Source organism: Bubalus bubalis, chromosome 22, assembly GCF_019923935.1.
Source record: "Bubalus bubalis isolate 160015118507 breed Murrah chromosome 22, NDDB_SH_1, whole genome shotgun sequence".
Taxonomy (NCBI): Eukaryota; Metazoa; Chordata; class Mammalia; order Artiodactyla; family Bovidae; genus Bubalus; species Bubalus bubalis.
The window spans coordinates 38479785-38498247 of record NC_059178.1 but is presented as its reverse complement, the minus strand read 5'-3'; the positions used below and the strand labels follow the sequence as shown (position 1 = coordinate 38498247).

The 18463-nt window shown below is 37.8% G+C and overlaps 1 protein-coding gene across 5 annotated transcripts in view; it reads right to left on the bottom strand.

The window, feature by feature from the left end:
- The window catches only part of ASXL3 (ASXL transcriptional regulator 3), a 196425-nt gene that overhangs the window by 133811 nt on the left and 44151 nt on the right, over positions 1-18463 (bottom strand). Inside the window, exons 3-4 of one of the 5 annotated variants that reach the window (XM_044934440.2) lie at positions 9887-10095; positions 4793-4795 (exon numbers count right to left, since the gene is read on the bottom strand). The exons of 2 other annotated variants lie outside the window; for them this stretch is intronic. The gene's annotated coding sequence lies outside the window, so the exon portion shown is untranslated. The remainder of the gene's footprint in view (positions 1-4792; positions 4796-9886; positions 10096-18463) is intronic. 2 more of the 5 variants (XM_044934441.2, XM_044934442.2) reach the window with 2 other exon arrangements.

The window sequence follows — 18463 nt, the reverse complement described above, 5'->3', positions numbered from 1 at the left end:
GATGTCCACGTTAAATAACCCAACAAATCCCCTGCTTATTTTATTGTTGACACTTGGATAACTGAGAGGCTGACCTCATTTTTCTAAGCCTCAATGTGCTCCTCTGTAAAATGATGAGTTTAAAATAGGTGGTGATGATTCATCTGAGTCAGTTCTAATGAGGTGGATAAACCTACAGCCTAGTACACAGAGTGAAGTAAGTCAGAAAGAAAAACACCAACAGTATATTAATGCATATATAATGGAATCCAGAAGGATGGTACTGACAAATCTGTTCACAGAACAGCAACGGAGACGCAGACACAGAGAACAGACATACGGACAAGGGTGGGGAGAAGAGGCAGAGGGTGAGATAAATGGAGAGAGCAGCATGGATGCAGGAATGTGAAAGTTGCTCAGTTGTGTCCAACTCTTTGCAACCCCATGGACTATACAGTCCATGGGCCAGAATACTGAAATGGGTAGCCTTTACCATCTCCAGGGGATCCTCCCAACCCAGGGATTGAACCCAGGTCTCCCGCATTGCAGGTGGATTCTTAACCAGCTGAGCCATAAGGGAAGCCCAAGTGAGTAGCCTCTCCCTTCTCCAGCAGATCTTCCCAACCCAGGAATGGAACTGGGGTCTCCTGCACTGCAGGTGCATTCTTTACCAGCGGAGCCACATGGGAAGCCTGCATGGATGCACATACACTAACACATGTAAATATATGGCCAATGGCAACTTGCTGGGTGACTCAGGGAATACAAACTGGGCTCTGTAATAACCTAGAGGGTTGGGAATGGGTGAGAGGTAGGAGGGAGACTCAAGAGGGAGGGGACATATGTACACATATGGTTAATTCATGTTGATGTATGACAGAAACCAAACCAATATTGTAAACCAATCATCAATCAATTAAAATTAAATAAATATTTTTAAAAATACGTGATGAGTTTTAAATAGTTTTAAGATGAAAGTTCTACTAATATCTTTATGGTTAAGGCTTCAAGGGCAATTACAAATGGTTGGACAATTGGCATGTCGTTCACTTTAGCCACGCCACCTGTCTCTTTGCATCTCTTCCTACTCATTTGTCAAAGAAGGCTCCCATTCACCTCCTAAAAACTTCTAATCAACTCTCTAGTCTGTAGTAATGGTTCCTGAACTTCTGTAGGCATCACAGCCCGTCCTGTGACTGCAGCCTTTAGTTCTGGGCTATCTAATATCTCATGGCTCAAAGGCAATAAGCGCCTTAGGATGCTGGCTTCATCAAGACTCTTTGTGTCCCCCTCATAAGGACCCTGTCAGACTCAGATGCTCAGAAAACATTCAGGGACTGGTGATAAGCTTAACATTTCATAATCTACAGAACAGAACAAAATTTGAAGCATGGCAATACCAGAAATTGGCTGAGGAGATTCAGAAATAGGAACTATGAAATACCCTAGTGAGAATATAAACTGACACAGCCAGTTTGAAAAGACATCTGGCAATATCTAGAGGGAAAACACAACAGGTGTGCATGCTTTGCAAATCAGCAATCCCACTTTTTGGTACAGTCCCTAGAAAAACTCAACTCACACTCACAGTCCTTAATTTTTTTAGGAGAAAAAAAAAACTGTCAGTAAATTAAATGTTCACCAGAACATAATAACTATAGACATAGATACACTTAATCTATATATACACAGTGAAATTATAAAATTCTGAGTCACTATGGTATACAGCAAACATATAACAATGATTAACTCTGAGTAAAAAAGGAAATCAAAGGAACTCCAACTTTATCTGCCAGACTTTATTTAAAAGAAATCCAAAGCAAATATGACAATACATCTACAACTGTTAATTCCAGCTGGTGCTTGTTGGTCTATGATATTTTGCTGTATTTTCAAAATTTTTCAGAACAGAAAAAATAAAGACTATTGATCATTTTGTTCTTTAACCCACAGTTTATCTTCTCTCCAATTCTATTAGATCTTTCTCCCTATTTCAGCTTATATTAAGGTTTAAGCATTTTCCACACGTAAATCCATATATACACAGAAATTATATGGAAGTGTAAAGGTACATCATTATACAGACTAAAAGTAATAAGCCACTCTCAACTTCTCCCAACGACACCCATTGCTTCTGAAATGATGACTATTAATGATGTACCATGTGTTTTTTTCTCCCAGAGCTTTTCCTATTTTTATTCAGATATATGTACAGATTCAATTCTATGCTTTTGTATTTTAAATTTATTTTCAACAGAAGTGAGGGCTGTTATTGCATACCAGTAGATGCATGCTTTTTTACTTAATAACCTTAATGGTAAAGTTTCCCATAGAATATATTTTTTGTTCTTAATGTTGCACAGACTATTAAATGCTCTTAATAATCATGCAATGTTCCCACTGTCCTATAGAGTAGATAAGCTGTACTGTAATTTTTAAACTTCTTTATTATTTAACATGTAGCTTGCATCTGATTTTAAAAAACAGTGCTGCAACGAAGAACCAATATATATGCCTCCTTGTTATGTGCTATAGATTGAATGCTTGTGTTCTCCCCAGATTCATATGTTGAAACCCAATCCCCAATGTGATGCTACTTGACGGTGGGGCCTTTGGGAAGTGATCATATCACGAGGATGGAGCCATCACCCATGGTATCAGTGTTGTTATGAAAGAGACTGTTCACGGGATTTCCCAGGCAAGAATATTGGAGCGGGTAGCCACTCTCTTTTCTAGGGGATGTTCTCATCCCAGGGATCAAACTTGGGTCTCAGGCCTGGCAGGCAGATTCTTTACCATCTGAGCCACCAGGGAAGTATAGCAGCCTGAACAGACTAAGACAGTAGGTATAATATAACTATTCCTCTAGGATAGATTCCAAGCAGTAGAATTACTACATCCAAAAAAGCATTTTAAAAAATGTTGATAGCTATTTCCAAATTATCTTCCCTGAGAGTAACTACTTTCCCCACCCGAGTCAAGGGTGGACAGTATGAATCTTTACATTTTTGCTAATCTAATCAAATGGAGGTAAAGTGGTCATTCCAGGTAGAGGGAGCAGCATGCAGGAGGCACATAGGGAAAGAACTGAACATGTCTGCAGAAACAGAATTATTTGCTATTTCCAAACAGCAAGTGGGAGGGTGAACAGGACTGGGATCGGATTCCAAAGGCAAAGTACACACCATGCCAGCTGCATGACACTTATGTGTGCTTAGGTGCTCAGTCATGTCCAACTCTTTGTGACCCCATGGACTATAGCTTCCCAGGCTCCCCTGTCCTTGGGGATTCTCCAGGCAAGAATACTGGAGTAGGTTGCCATGCCCTCCTCCAGGGGATCTTCCCAAACCAGGGATTGAACCCAGGTCTCTTGCATTGCAGGCAGATTCTTTACTGACTGAGCCACATGGGAAACCCAAGAATAGTAGAGTGGGGAGGCTATCCCTTCTCCAGCGGATCTTTCTGACCCAGGAATTGAACCGGGGTCTCCTGCATTGCAGGTGGATTCTGTATCAGCTGAGCTACCAGGGAAGCCCATGCATGACGTTTATACCTCAGTTTAAACTCTATGGCGAGGCGTTTAGACTCCATGCAGGACATGATGGAGAGCCCCAAGGGACTTTCAGGAAGGAAATGCCCTTGTCCTGCTGTACACATGAGGACAGATCCAGAATGAGACACATCTACAAGAAGACACATCAGTGAGGAGCCTGCCGTCCTTGATTGAGGGAAGATAATCTGAGCTTCATCAAAGCAATGATGGTAAAGAAGGGATGTAGAGAAAGACTCAAGAAATACATGAGAAGAGAACGAACTTACTGTTGCTGAGGAGAAGACTGGGAGGAAGGGATAGTTCGGGAGTTTGGGATGGACATCTACACACTGCTGTATATAAAATGTATAACCAGCAAGGATATACTATATAGCACAGGGAACTCTGCTAAAGGTTATGTGGCAGGCTGCATGGGTGCAGAGTTTGGGGGAAGAATGGATACATGTATATATATGGCCGAGTCCCTTCAACGTTTACCTCAAACAATCACAACACTGTTTGCTAATCGGCTATACCCCCATCAAAATAAAAAGTAAAAAATTAAAAAGAGATACATGAGAAGAAATGCGAGGGACAAAAATCAGGAGGGCACAGAAACTGACTAGATGCGCATGATGAGGAAGCAGAAGCAGGTTAGAATTGCTTCAGGGGCTGGGGGTAAGCAGTGGTGTTATTAATTACAATTGGTAACATAAAAGAGATGGTTTGAGGGAAAATATGGTAAATTTAGTTCTGGACTCATTAACTTCAAGGTATGCAAGCATACAAAGTTCAGATACACACACGCATCACAGAGTTAATGCTGGGGTTAGAGACAGACACTGGGGGGCCATCACTTATAGATGGTATTTGGAAAGGTGAAAATTGAAAGGCACAGATGTGGAGTGATAAGAGAAAAATGACTGGAGCTTATTACATTCCTGAGTCAGAAGACTACATGAGAAGATATTTCTGAGATGAAAAACAGGAAAAAATAATCCTATGAAGAATTTCATTTTAATAATATGAAACATAACTCTAACTTGAGGATATGATTATTTTAGAAGCCAGAACAAATTTCTGTAATCACAGGTAGAAACAAACTATGAGTAGGAAATTACCTAGAGAATCTCACCAGCAGGGACTTTTCTTTTAAACATGCTTTTTTCTTTTAAAAAGTAATATAAGAACATTACTAAAATATCTGTCAACTGAAGAAAAGATGAAAAAAATCACTAAAAAATCTACACTCCTTATAACAACGCTGAGCATTTTACAAACTTTCTACTAGTCTATGTTTCTGGTAGGTTTCTATTTTAAAGTTATGATTTACCTAAATGTTCAATCACCACATTTTATTTTATATTATACCCTGTCCATACTACTATACAGCCATAATAAACATATTAAGTGGTTAAAAATATTCTATCAATGTGTGTCAAGCCAGTGGTTTTCAATCTAGCCGTGCATTAAAATTTTTAGGGCAATTTTTTAAACGCAAACTTTGAGGCAATTCCAAACATCTTAAATAAACATCTCTGGGTAGAGCCAAAGCACTGGCACTCTCTTTTATGTTTTTTCAAATGATTTTACTGCACAGTCAAGTCTGCGAACAACTGATATTACTGGGGAGTGTTTAAATTATGTTCTTCATTTATAATTGAAATAGAATTGATCTGAATATTTTAGTGTATATGATACTTTTGTTCCCTTATATTCAAGAATATTTTAAGATAGGCTTGCATAAGTGGCATTATTATTTCAGGAGATATATGTTATCTAACGACCTTTTGCAAATAATGCCAACTGGCTTTTCAAATGAGTTGTTTTCATTTATCCTCTCACCAGGAGTGAGAAAGCAAAAAGCATCATTTGCAGTCAGGGTGAAGTGCTTGTACTGATTAATTTATTAGGTAAACCAAAAGACAATCTCCAGTGGCTCCTTCACCTTGCTATGATTACTAGGCAGATCAAATCTTATCTACATATTTGTTTGTTCCCTGGTTTTATGCACTGTAGTTCCTCTGGTCATGACCTCTGACCACAATGTTCTAAGGTCAACACCTCCTTTTGTTTTCATAATCTCTTTAATTAATACCTCTAGCTTATATTAACTAGAAATATTAACTAAAAATATTTTCTCCATTGTCACAATGTTTTTTTGATATACTGCTGCTGCTGCTAAGTCACTTCAGTCGTGTCCGACTCTGTGTGACTCCAGAGATGGCAGCCCACCAGGCTCCCCCATCCCTGGGATTCTCCATGCAGGAACACTGGAGTGGGTACAAACACATAAAATTTGATGCGGTCACATACATTCATCTTTTCCTTTGTTTATCGTAAAGCTTCTGTGAAGAGAGTCATTCCCCTCTCAACGTGTGCATGTGCTAAGTCACTTCAGTCATGTCCAATTCTGCAACCCCATGGACCATAGCCTGGTAAGCTCCTCTGTCTGCAGGACTCTCCAGGCAAGAATACTGGAGTGGGTTACCATGCCCTCCTTCAGGGGATCTTCCTGACCCAGGGATCGAACCTGCATCTCTTATATCTCCTGCATTGTCAGGCGGGTTCTTTACCACTAGCGCCACCTGCAAAGCCTCTTCTGTCTCAAAGGTGAATTCAAATGTTAAATCTGAATTTTTCTGTGTTTTTCAGTGGTATGACTTTTCATGTTTAAATTTTAGATCATGTATGTTTCTTCCTCAATATAAAACATAACTAACACATTATATGTTCCATAAACACTTTTAAGGTGTATAAACATTTCCTTGTCCATTACTTCATTTCTGATTCATCCTCCTACCCCTTCTCTGCAGAAGACTCTGGTACTACTCATGGGAAATTCCTTGATCAGCAGAATGTCAAAAGAACTCAACTCAGAGTTTTGCTGGCTATGGGAAAAATTTTACCTTTAAATGTTTGATAAAGGAAATGTCTAAAAATAACTACACCAACCACTACTGTTAAGACTGGCAATCATACCACAGGACAAATGTCAATTTAATTAGTTTTCTTCTCCCTTCCTTCCTCCCCCTCTTCTTTATTTGACCACTTGCATTCTCAAGGCAATTTGTTCAGAAGCAGTTGTGTGGTTTGATTATAAGTATTCCCATAAAAAGATATTTAATAAAGTTAGCTTTCTGCTATAAAAATAGAAGTGTTATCAAATTCAAACACCATAATGACTTCAGATAGCATGAAATACATCCACAAAATTCAGACAGGATTATAAAGTAAAAACAAACTTGAGAAAGGAAAAATACAAAGATCAGTGAATTTAAGCATCTTTCCCTTCCCCGAACTTAATATTCGACACCTAAAAATACATCTAAGAGTCTGGCAGTAGGCCTAAAAGAAATTTAATACACCTAGTTCTTGTTTTAATTTCACCCTCTGGGAAATATGATTCATGAGAGACATAGCTGGGAGTAGGGACTGCAGAAAAGCAACCCAAATTAAATCTCTCCCAAACAGAGAAAAAGAGTAAAATAAAAGTAACAATGGCTAGGATCAATGCAAATGTAAAAAGAGAATAAATAATACTGTTTCAGACTAATGCTTGTTGAAAACTATAAAATTATACTCACATACATATTAATAAATTCCAAAAGTAATGCTACTAATATGTTATATATGTATCACCTCTGTTTTATGGAAATAAACATCTTCCTTAGGAAAAATGCGCATTTTGATGACCCAGGGGAAGAAACGTATCTTTAGACAAAACAAGATTTCCTGTACATTATTTTATAGTAATATCAATGTTCCATCTAGGCACACAGAGCCTCTCCAGACAACAACTCCAGCAACAAAATGAGAGAACAATATGCAAATACAATTGGGTGGGGTGGAAAGGAAAAGAAATCATGAGCCAATTCAAGAAAAATTATTTTAAACCTGAAATCCTATTTAATCAACTAAATGGTAACTAAATAGTTATGAAAATTATAGAGAACTATCTATGTTTATGTAACAATAAATGGTCTTCTGCCTTCATTCTTCAATGTTTTTTAAAAAATAAAATTTTGGATATGATGGCTTCTGGCCATTTGGCAAACATCTTATTTAAGTAAGCACAACTACTCCAAACCACTCATTTAGTTTGAATTAATATTCTTGAGGCTTTAAATACCCACTTAAACTTCCAGGAAATAGTTCTTCAATGCACCTGCCACCTAATTTCATGAAATCAATATTTCACTTAAGCTAAGTCAGGAAATCTTAAGATGTTGAATTCAATTATGACCATTACTTCATGAGCTGCTAGTAGATAAAGCATAGCATTGAAGTTGAAAATCATTACAGTTAAAGAGCTTTACCTCTTTGGAAAAGTGGGGTGTTTTCTAAGGTACCATTAACATAATTAATAAGAGCATATCATGTTAGGATAACAGTAACAACTTAATATTTAATATAGTGCCTTTCTATGGCCAAATGTTAGTTTATAAGCACAGAAACAATATCTCTCTGGCTATGCCTAAAATAAATCTATTGGGATGGTGGGAGGCATCTATCTACCAACAGGAAAAGGAAAACTAATAATATTGAACCAAACCTCATCCAAAGATGTAAATAAGTATTTAGTGAAATCCACATATATTACTGTTTAAGCAAAACACAATCACCACATCTTCGGTCATGTATAAGCACGATGTTACACATGAAAGGCAACAGGAAGCTGGGGTTCCACACAGAAAAGCTCACAAACACATTAAAAGGAAAAAATAAACTTTTATAAACAGTAAACGCCTGTACTGGCTTTGAACTGCTGTCCCTCCCCAGGTAAGTACTAACTACCTGACTGGCTTCCATGCACTGACTCTTCTATTTCCTAGAGTCCAAAGTGGGGAATCATTGCTTCTATTTCTAAACAGAGAATGAAAAAATGTCCAAAGAGATAAAATTTGAAATTTTAAACCTCTCCATCCTGTAAATGGTAAACATTTGATGATCCTAAAATTGCTCCTTTTGTCACCTGACTTGTTAAAGGGAGTTTTAAGAAAACTCAGGAAATATTAAAAATAAATGTTATGCCTGTGCATTCTTAGGTCTCCCACTTCCTCCTTGGTTTGTTCTAATAGACATTCTCTTTCTTCTTTTTTATTTTCCTTCAGGACCCCTTCTTCGAGTCTAACATTTGCCTGCGACTTAACACTTGCCTGTGATAGAAAGTTTGAGATTTCGAGACAGCCAAACCCAGGCTCAAGTACCAGAGCTTCCACTTATAATTGTGTGAAGTTAGGGAAGGTATCTAACTTCTCTCAGCATCGATTTCCTCATCTGTAAAATGAAGAAATAACACCCAACTTCTCAATGTTATTGTGTGGATTAAATAAGCTAAAGGATAAAAACTGCCTGGCTCAAGGACTAATACTGACCGGTTACTGCATAAAAGTTTGTTTCTTGCCCTTTTGCCAAAATGACAATCAACAGACAGTTCTAATGATATTCACAGACACATACATCCGTGTTTGTTCTTTTCTGTTCTTTACCTATATTCTACTCTTAGACCTAATAAACTTCATGCATGTTCAACACTCAGCAAGCTTTTCATTAACATAAAGGGAAATAACTGAAATAATATTACATAAATAAATAGCAGCCAAGAGGAAGCACCACATTTCTAAAGAACATATTCAAAATTGAAGAAACTCTAGTATATTCTCTCTAAAAACAAAATGCCCGAGCAGTTTAATGAGGAGCGGCAGAATTTATTAAAAAGTACAACATTTGATTCTTAGTAAAACAGGGTTAGAAAAACGAAGTGCTCTCAGTGAAGGTAAAGGAAAACATTCACTGGGAAAAGTCAGCCATCACCCGCAACAATATTTATTAATATAGGCAGACTGCTTAAAAGAGCCCCAAGCGAAAGGGTGAACAAGTAGAGACTACAACTTCAGCAAGAAGGATCATGGAGATGCAGTCAGTGTTCACAGGGAAGAAGGCTCCAGATATATACCAGAAAGGAAAATAAAATATTTCTATCTAATGTTACAATGGGATTTTTGTGTGTAGATGAATTTGGAGTCAAAATATGGCCACAGTTTACACAAACTGTAATTCAGACAGAGAAACCAGAAAGCACAACGGGGCCTCCCAAATTTTCTCTTTCCAACAAGTCACGCTTTCTCAGTTTAGATTCTAGTCTTCACTGTCACACAGACAAAACAGAGATAACGTAGGTAAGCGACACCGAACTGGGAACCACCCTCATAACCTTCTTCACAGTCATTCAAATCACTGCCTGGCCTCCAGGTGGCCAGTTGTCTCCTTAAACCCACTAAACATGAACCGGGGAATGAGTGACGACGACGGGGTTCCATACGGGGGACCCTCGATGTCCGTTTTCACCCAACATCACTATCTGGTACCTACCCGGAAGGAATGAACGGAACCACTCCAACGCAATCCCAGCCACTCCTGCTAGTTCAAGCATTCGGTTCAGCATCACCTCATGACCAACACGAAAGCAGCTGAGGCTCTAATATAATCATCATGGAAAGTTGTCCCAAATCCTTCATTCGAGGAAGATCCTTCATACACACCAACGCTGTCTCCAAGCCATGCCGGGGTCTGAAACCAGACTGGAAAATATTATATATGTGTATATATAGTAAAACTCCCACAAACCACTCTTCTCCTACGTCACATTTATGAACAGCTGCTTAACCCCTCCTAAACACATATATTGCCTTCTCAAGGTGAAAATATGAACATTCAAGGAAAGATCTTTTCCACAGTAGAAGGGAAACTGAGAGTGTATGAAGACCTGGTGCTGCCTGGTAAGGTGGTTGAGGCGGTCCCAAACGGAACATACTTTGTCCTGAAGGGGAAAGAGAAAACACAATATTGGTTTCCAAGGCTAGTCTTCTAAACTTGGTATATAGGATCAAGCTCTTCCAGTATTTACAAAGCAAAACAACAACGAGATATCTTGACTTTTTCAGGAGGTGGGAAAGCAATGCCGTATGAACCACTGAGGCTTTGTTTGGTATTACCAAGGTACCTTCTTCCTCCTGAATCCCACTGTGTGGTCACCCACCACTTTTGTAATCCCACCTACCACTGCCTTGACTGCATTACCAGACTCTACTGATGCAGAAGGTCTATACTGACTACATTTGCTCACTATGTAGACACAGCCAGCAGCCTTTGAATAAACAACAACTTTAATCGTAGCAATTATTAAAAAAATGACCAATAAGCCCCAAGAGGTATTATATGTTAAAGAACAAGAACAAACTAACTTTAAAAATATCAATTTTCCTTCTCACTTCTTAATGAATAGGCTTTTGTAGAAACTGACATTATATAAAGTTTTCAAAGTTTAAACAGATAATCTACTATTTTTATCTTCTTGAGACTTCTATTATAAGATTTAAGACTATTTCCTTTTCACTTGCCCCTTTCTCTCCTAAACCAATACTTAAAACTAAAACTTTCAATGCCAGTACAATATTTTACTAAGTTTCTCTATCTCCAGAGTGTGTCTAAAATAAAATTTAAAAATGGGTTAAATCACGACAGTGTTATTTTCTATGTGCTTAGCCTAAATGATTTGAATCAAACAAATGGCTACCTATAAGATGCTCATTATATATAATTCCATTTGAAATTAATAAAATTGTTTTCTAATCTCCATTTCATTTACTCTACTGTCCAGACACATCCTATCCTTGTCAGTTACTAAAATTAAAAAAATGTGGTGATGTCCATCTGGTGTACTATTTCCTCTACCCACTCAGTATATACTTTGGTTCTCAAGTCAATTATTCCATTGATGTGAAATACCCAGAAATGTCGTAGACAGGCTTGGACCTGAGATTTATACCAAACATGACACTTAATATGTTTTTCTGGACACTGTCCACTAACTTCACTGTATCTCATAAAATATGACATGTCTCGCATAAAGAAAATGTGGAACGGATCACCTACACAAAGGACTCAGAAAATATTACACTGAAGGCAAGAAATCCTTGGTTGCTTAGCTCAGAAATACAGTCCTCTTGGTGCTTGCTGCTGCTGCTGCTGCTAAGTCGCTTCAGTCGTGTCCGACTCTGTGTGACCCCATAGACGGCAGCCCACCAGGCTCCCCCGTCCCTGGGATTCTCCAGGCAAGAACACTGGAGTGGGTTGCCATTTCCTTCTCCAGTGCATGAAAGTGAAAAGTGAAAGTGAAGTCACTCAGTCGTGTCCGATTCGTAGCGACCCCATGGACTGCAGCCCACCAGGCTCCTCCGTCCATGGGATTTTCCAGGCAAGAGTACTGGAGTGGGGTGCCATTGCCTTCTCTGCCTCTTGGTGCTTAGCAAAATATAAAGCTTTTTTTCCAAAAAAAAAAAAAGCTTTTTTTCCTACAATTTTAAGTCCTTGTATATGATATATTGCCCCTCTTATGCATAATCTGTGGGTCTGCAAGTACAGTAAGTATAAGAGTCTTCTCAAACCATCCCATTTACAGATGTAAGATAACAATGTCTATAAGTAATATATGTTCAAGAAAATAAATATCCATTGAGATGTCTGTCATGATCTAAGGACTACACAGGATATGCAAACATATGAGTAAGATATGTCACTAGCTGTCTTGGAATTCAAGACATAGCTTAGTTGAGAGAAAGACATATAAACTAAAAGAACTGTGATAAAGTTACATTTAAACACCTCTCTTGTAATATAAAAGAACGGACCATATTTCTGCCTGGAAATGGAGGGGAAAGTTTCCAGAGGAGGTGATCTACTTCTTAAATGATGAATAGCTATGAGGGTGGCAGTGATGGTAATAACGAACAGAAGCTAAGGTGTTAGCATATATGCAATTTACAAGAGTACTGGAAAAAAGATCACTACTCAAAAGTAAAATCTATTCCATCCTATAGTATTTAGTTTACGGACAACAGAAATACTTCAGTATAGTGAGAAACTCCTAGTGAAATAGGAACGTTCAGTAAATACTAACCAAGCCAAAGCTATAAGATCCTTAATGACAGAGGCATACAAATAATGATGTAGATTTTTCCTAGAAATTAATAACTCCCACATACTTAAATGTAGACCTCCTCGGAGATAGCAGAGTGGTTATGTTTACTAAAGTCTCTTCTCCAAAATTTCATTTTGCATATGTGAAACATCTCAAATTCCAAACAAAATTAGGATGATAGTACAAATATACAGGACTCTGAGACACATCTTTTTTCCCCCCAAAACCTACCAATTAGATAATTAGCAGGAGGTACTGTCAGGATATGACATGTTAACATATAAATTTGCAGAGTGGAAAAGCAGAAGAAATACTACATCTATATTGTACATTCAAAAGGTTAAAGTGGCCCAGGTGGTCCAAGTATGAGAGCAAGATACAGAAATACACCTCTTTAGTTACAAACAAGATTGTCCTCAAAGCATTTCACTTAATGAAAAACAATCTACCCACTGGTGTGTTGTAAACTGGGAAAATCCTTGATCCTGGAATCCCAAAATTAGTCACTGGCAGGCATCATACTAAAAACAATTCGGGCTCTGCTTCATCAGGTAACTGGTTTTAAATCTAATCACTGAATCTGAGTTTAAGAACACAAACTGATTAGAATCCCTTTGCTAACTTCTCATGAACTTTTAGATTAAAACTTATGTACTAAATAACACTGCATGCAGGCAGTATTATTTAATAATACTGTTACATTCTGTAGCACTAGAGGCACCTTGGAAGCCCATTCAATAATATTATATACTTCTTAGTGAAATATAAATCTTTTAACACTGGTGTGCCAAAATATTACTGTGAAATATGGTCAAATACAAATTTACTTGATAACCCATTCCATCTTGATTAATTTTTTCAAAGTGCTACTAATGCACTAGGGTATTAAATCTCACATATCAAACATATGATTGACAGTACATTTAAAAAATTATTTTATCCTTATTTCAGCCCTACAATACACATAAAGATCCATAAGTTTCCCTATTTCACTGGACAGAAAAGACAAAAAAAGAAAACAAAAAAGACTGAGTGACTTATCCAGGATAACACATTTCGTTGGAAATGGAAATAGAGCTACAGTTCAAATTTCCATTCAGAAAATATCATGAGTCTATTATATGAAGGGCACAGTGGTCATGTATGGATGTGAGAGTTGGACTGTGAAGAAAGCTGAGCGCTGAAGAATTGATGCTTTTGAACTGTGGTGTTGGAGAAGACTCTTGAGAGTCCCTTGGACTGCAAGGAGATCCAACCAGTCCATTCTGAAGGAGATCAGCCCTGGGATTTCTTTGGAAGGAATGATGCTAAAGCTGAAAGGCCAGTACTTTGGCCACCTCATGCGAAGAGTTGACTCATTGGAAAAGACTCTGATGCTGGGAGGGATTGGGGGCAGGAGGAAAAGGGGACGACAGAGGATGAGATGGCTGGATGGCATCACTGACTCAATGGGCGTGAGTCTGGGTGAACTCCGGGAGTTGGTGATGGACAGGGAGGCCTGGTGTGCTGCAATTCATGGGGTGGCAAAGAGTCGGACACGACTGAGCGACTGAACTGAACTGAACTGAACTGATAGGGAAGAGAAGGATCAATGGGACCTAAATTCTACCATTAAGGAAACTGCAGTCCTGTTATAACAAGAGAAAATTTGAGAGTTTATTAGCTACTATGACAAAGGCATAGATGTATTAATGTTATAAATAAACAACAAGAATAAAATGATGAATTAAAGCTAAAGAACTCTTCACTGAGGAGGTGGTATATGACATGTGATTTGGGCTCTGGAGGCAGGGGGCAGAGGACAAGAAATAGTGAAGTTCATAACAGGCTGTCTAGAGTCAGAGAGAATTGAAAATATATGTTAATGTCTGCATAAAGTCAAATATATAGGTAATTTTTTCAAATGTCACAAGTTATAACACATACTTAACTAAACCAAGTCTAAGCAGGAGATTTGATTAAAAATAGATACAACAAAGGCTGATAGTTGTTCCCCCCAAATTGCCTTTCCCTACAGCTAAGACTCCCACATTTCAGCTGGGAACATGCTTCCTGCAACAGAGTACATGCTCCTGTTTCCCATTCTGCTAACTGTAAATATATATCTGGTCAATGGGACATGAGGAAAATGGATGCACTCAATGCTTAAAATGTATCTGCAGAGGGACTGTATCTACCTCCTCTTCTACCTGCTGCTTGGAACACGGATTTGGTGGCAAGTCATGTTAGACCATGGTGATAGGGACTCAATCCTAGGGACAACAGAGCAATAAGACAAAAGGACTCTGGTTCCTTGCATATCCTGATATAACAAAGCTATCCCATCATTCCTGGGACTCCCCACCTTCAGACTGTAATGTGAGAAATGAAGTTTTATTTGATTAACCATCTATTTTGGGACTCCATGACACCCATGCAAACCTATATACTAGCCTGTATAAGTATCTATGCTATGAAAGTGAAAGTCACTCAGTCGTGTCCGACTCTTTGTGACCCCAGGGACTATACAATCCATTGGAATTATCCAAAGCAGAATACTGGAGTGGGTAGCCGTCCCCTTCTCCAGGGGATCTTCCCAACCCAGGGATCAAACCCAGGTCTCACACTGCAGGCAGACTCTTTATCAACTGAGCTATCAGGGAAGCATAAATAAATACAAATTAAAAGTATTCTCAAAACCTAAGAAATACAATATGAATACTTTTACTCACAAAGAATTTATTATAATCAGCAATATGCAGTTGTCATAATAGGCTTTCAAATCTATTTTAAAATTTGAATCTATATGATAACCCCTAAACAGTGGAAAGGTCAGAGATCAATACTATTACAACTGAAGAATCAAACAACAGATCAGGCATTCATTACAAAAAAATCTTTGACAGATTCAAATTTTACTGGGTTTAACTTCATTTAATCCATGAAATAATCATTACATATATTTCATACTATATTGATATACTAAAGATCCATTTATAAAGAAAAGTCAAATGAGTTATTAATGCTCGAAAAAAGGATCAATAAATGAAAACTGGATTTTTACTGTAAGTTCACGTTAGTCGACAATGTTCCATTTGCCCACTGGACTTCTCAGGCCACTCAATTTTATTTTGATTATCTTTAAATATTTCTATTCATTTTTTATAGAGAAGAGAGGAAAATTTAATAAGTAAACATAAATTAAATATATTACCATGATGTGAATGAAGAAACAGAGCAGGCTGCAAGAGTCTAAAAGGAAAAGAGAAAATAGAGGCTGGATGCCCTGTGTGCATCAAATTGTCTGCAGGCAAATCTATTCACCCTTGCTTCACAAATTACTTATATTATAGACATTCTAAAGAATAACAGGAGTAAGCATGTTCAATAAAATGATCCATGGCACCGTGTCTTACTGAGCTCACTGGCTCTCTATGTCAACCCACAAACGCAGGAGTGAAAGGCAGTCACTACCCTTTCCCTTGTTCTTCTCAGACTCCTCCTTTGGGTAAAGTCTTGATGGTAACTAAAAGCCAATAAGTCCAGAATCAAGAACACCAGATAACTACCTGAAGTATAAATTACAGAACATTCTCTCTTGCACCCCAATCTCCTGCCAAAATATGTACTATTGGAGGCAAATAAAACCAGGTAATAGAGGGCGACTGGATCAATGAAAACACATCACTTCAGGAAAATCGATTGAAAGACATGTCCTTTCTAATAGTACCTTGGAATAGAAGATTTATATTCTTTTTTTTTTCTTTGTGGTCTGTCCTTTACTGGGCTTTTTGCACATTCTTCTCAAATTCTGAAATGATCATCCTCTTCTAAGTTTTAAGATGAGTCACATATTTACTAGTTCTATTACAGTGGACAATTCATCTTCTCTAAGCCTTAGTTTATTGATTTGTAAAATAAAAGCTTAAGATGATATGATCTACAAAGTCCTTAACAGGAACAAAATGTTATTGTTCTGAGTTAAACTTCATTCACATCTTAGATTGCATCGTAATGCTGCTCTGAATGCCCTTCTTTTAAGGAGGCTTGCTTTCAAATAAATTCTCAAAAGCATGGCTAAAAGCTGGGAGAGTAATGACCACAGCAAATGGTCCTTTGTGTAAACTAGTCCTGATTTTACCAAAAGGTCTAATGGCTACCCACTCCAGCATTCTTGCCTGGAAAATTCCATAGACAGCAAAGCCCAGCAGGTTATAGTCCATGGGGTTGCAAAGAGTCAGACACAACTGAGCATGCACCTTTAACTCCTCAGATTCTAGGAATTAGGAATTCTGTTACTCTCTTACCACAAGAAGCACTTCTAATAAAGGCTGGAAATGCCCTGGGTCACCAGGTGGTAGAAAATTGGGTAAGGAAAAGACTAGGTTTAAAATTTAGATAATCAGATACTCCTACTCAAAATTCTGCAGACATCATTTCACAATATGTCATCCCTCTCAAAGGAAAAAAAGGAGATAAGAATGAAGGAGAGCGAGGGACATATTGAGACATTCCACAGCAAGGAAACATTCACATTACCATAGGTAAAACAGATAGCCAGTGGGAATTTGCTGTATGATGCACAGAGGCTCAAACGGAGTGATCTGTGACAACCCAGATGGGTGGGATGGGGAGGGAAGTGGGGGGGGTGCAGTTTAAGAGGGAGGGGACATATGTATACCTATGGCTGATTCACGCTGATGCATGGCAGAAGCCAACACAATTTTGTAAAGCAGTTATTTTTCAATTAAAAATAAATACATTAATAAAAAATAAAGAGAAAAAAGAACGTGCCACTGTACCTAACAAAATGATTTATAAAATTTTGAAAACTAAAAGTTTTCAGTGGCTTAACTCAAAAGGATGGTGCTTAAAAACAATAAAATAGATCCTAATTTTAAAAACCAAGCTCAATTGGTTCGATGCACGATACTGGATGCTTGGGTCTGGTGCACTGGGACGACCCAGAGGGATGGAATGGGGAGGGAGGAGGGAGGAGGGTTCAGGATGGGGAACACATGTATACCTGTGGTGGATTCATTTGGATATTTGGCAAAACTAATACAGTTATGTAAGTTTAAAAATAAAATAAAATAAAAAAAAAATTAAAAAAAAAATAAAAACCAAGCTCATACTTTCAATATTAAGGACAAGTAAAAGAAATGGGCAATAAAAACTATTCTAAGTAACTCCAAATAGTACTTTCTAGAGTTGGTGGTTCAGGGGTAGAATTCTGGCCTGTCAAATGGTGTTTTCTGTATACCTGATTCAGCACTTTCCTTCTTGGCATGAAGATGCAGGGTGATTCTAAAGTGATCTCTGATAATCCTAAAACTTCAGAATTCAGGATTTGAACCATTGACTATCACACTAACCACAATGTATTCCAACAAATCTTCATGCGTGGTATTTTTCTGTATCTAGCAATCAGTAGGTCACCTTCAACAAATGCAAATTAAGCAACAAATTGAAAAATTATCATTGCACAAATTGTATTTCACGCAGACTGGTTAGAGAGGAATGAAATTATGAATTTGGGCTATCTGCAGTGATCTGATGGAGAAAGTGCTCTAGACGGATATTTTACATTTGTCTTTTGTAAAAATGAGCAATAAAAGTAAAAAGGAATGAGTGGTGGTTTTATACCTCCCAGTGGAAATACAATGGATGGAAGCAATGAGAGAGGATGGATAAGTGGTCATGACATAGATTCCCAATAACAGTAAAGTTTATCTGACTGAGAAAATGTTCTAAAGAATGCAGTGATGCTAGTCCTGACCATACTCATCTATTCATTTGTACCTTCTTTTCTTTCCCTAGATGCATATCTTAAAAAAGAATAATGTTAATAACAGCCTCCTCCATCCCCATGGTTTAGTCAGTCTCATCTATTTTCCTTCAGTTATTTCATAAAAATAGTAACTGCCACTTTCTAAAACTGTCTTTTGTTAGCAATATGCTTTGGCCACAGTGAAACAATTCCCCCCAGA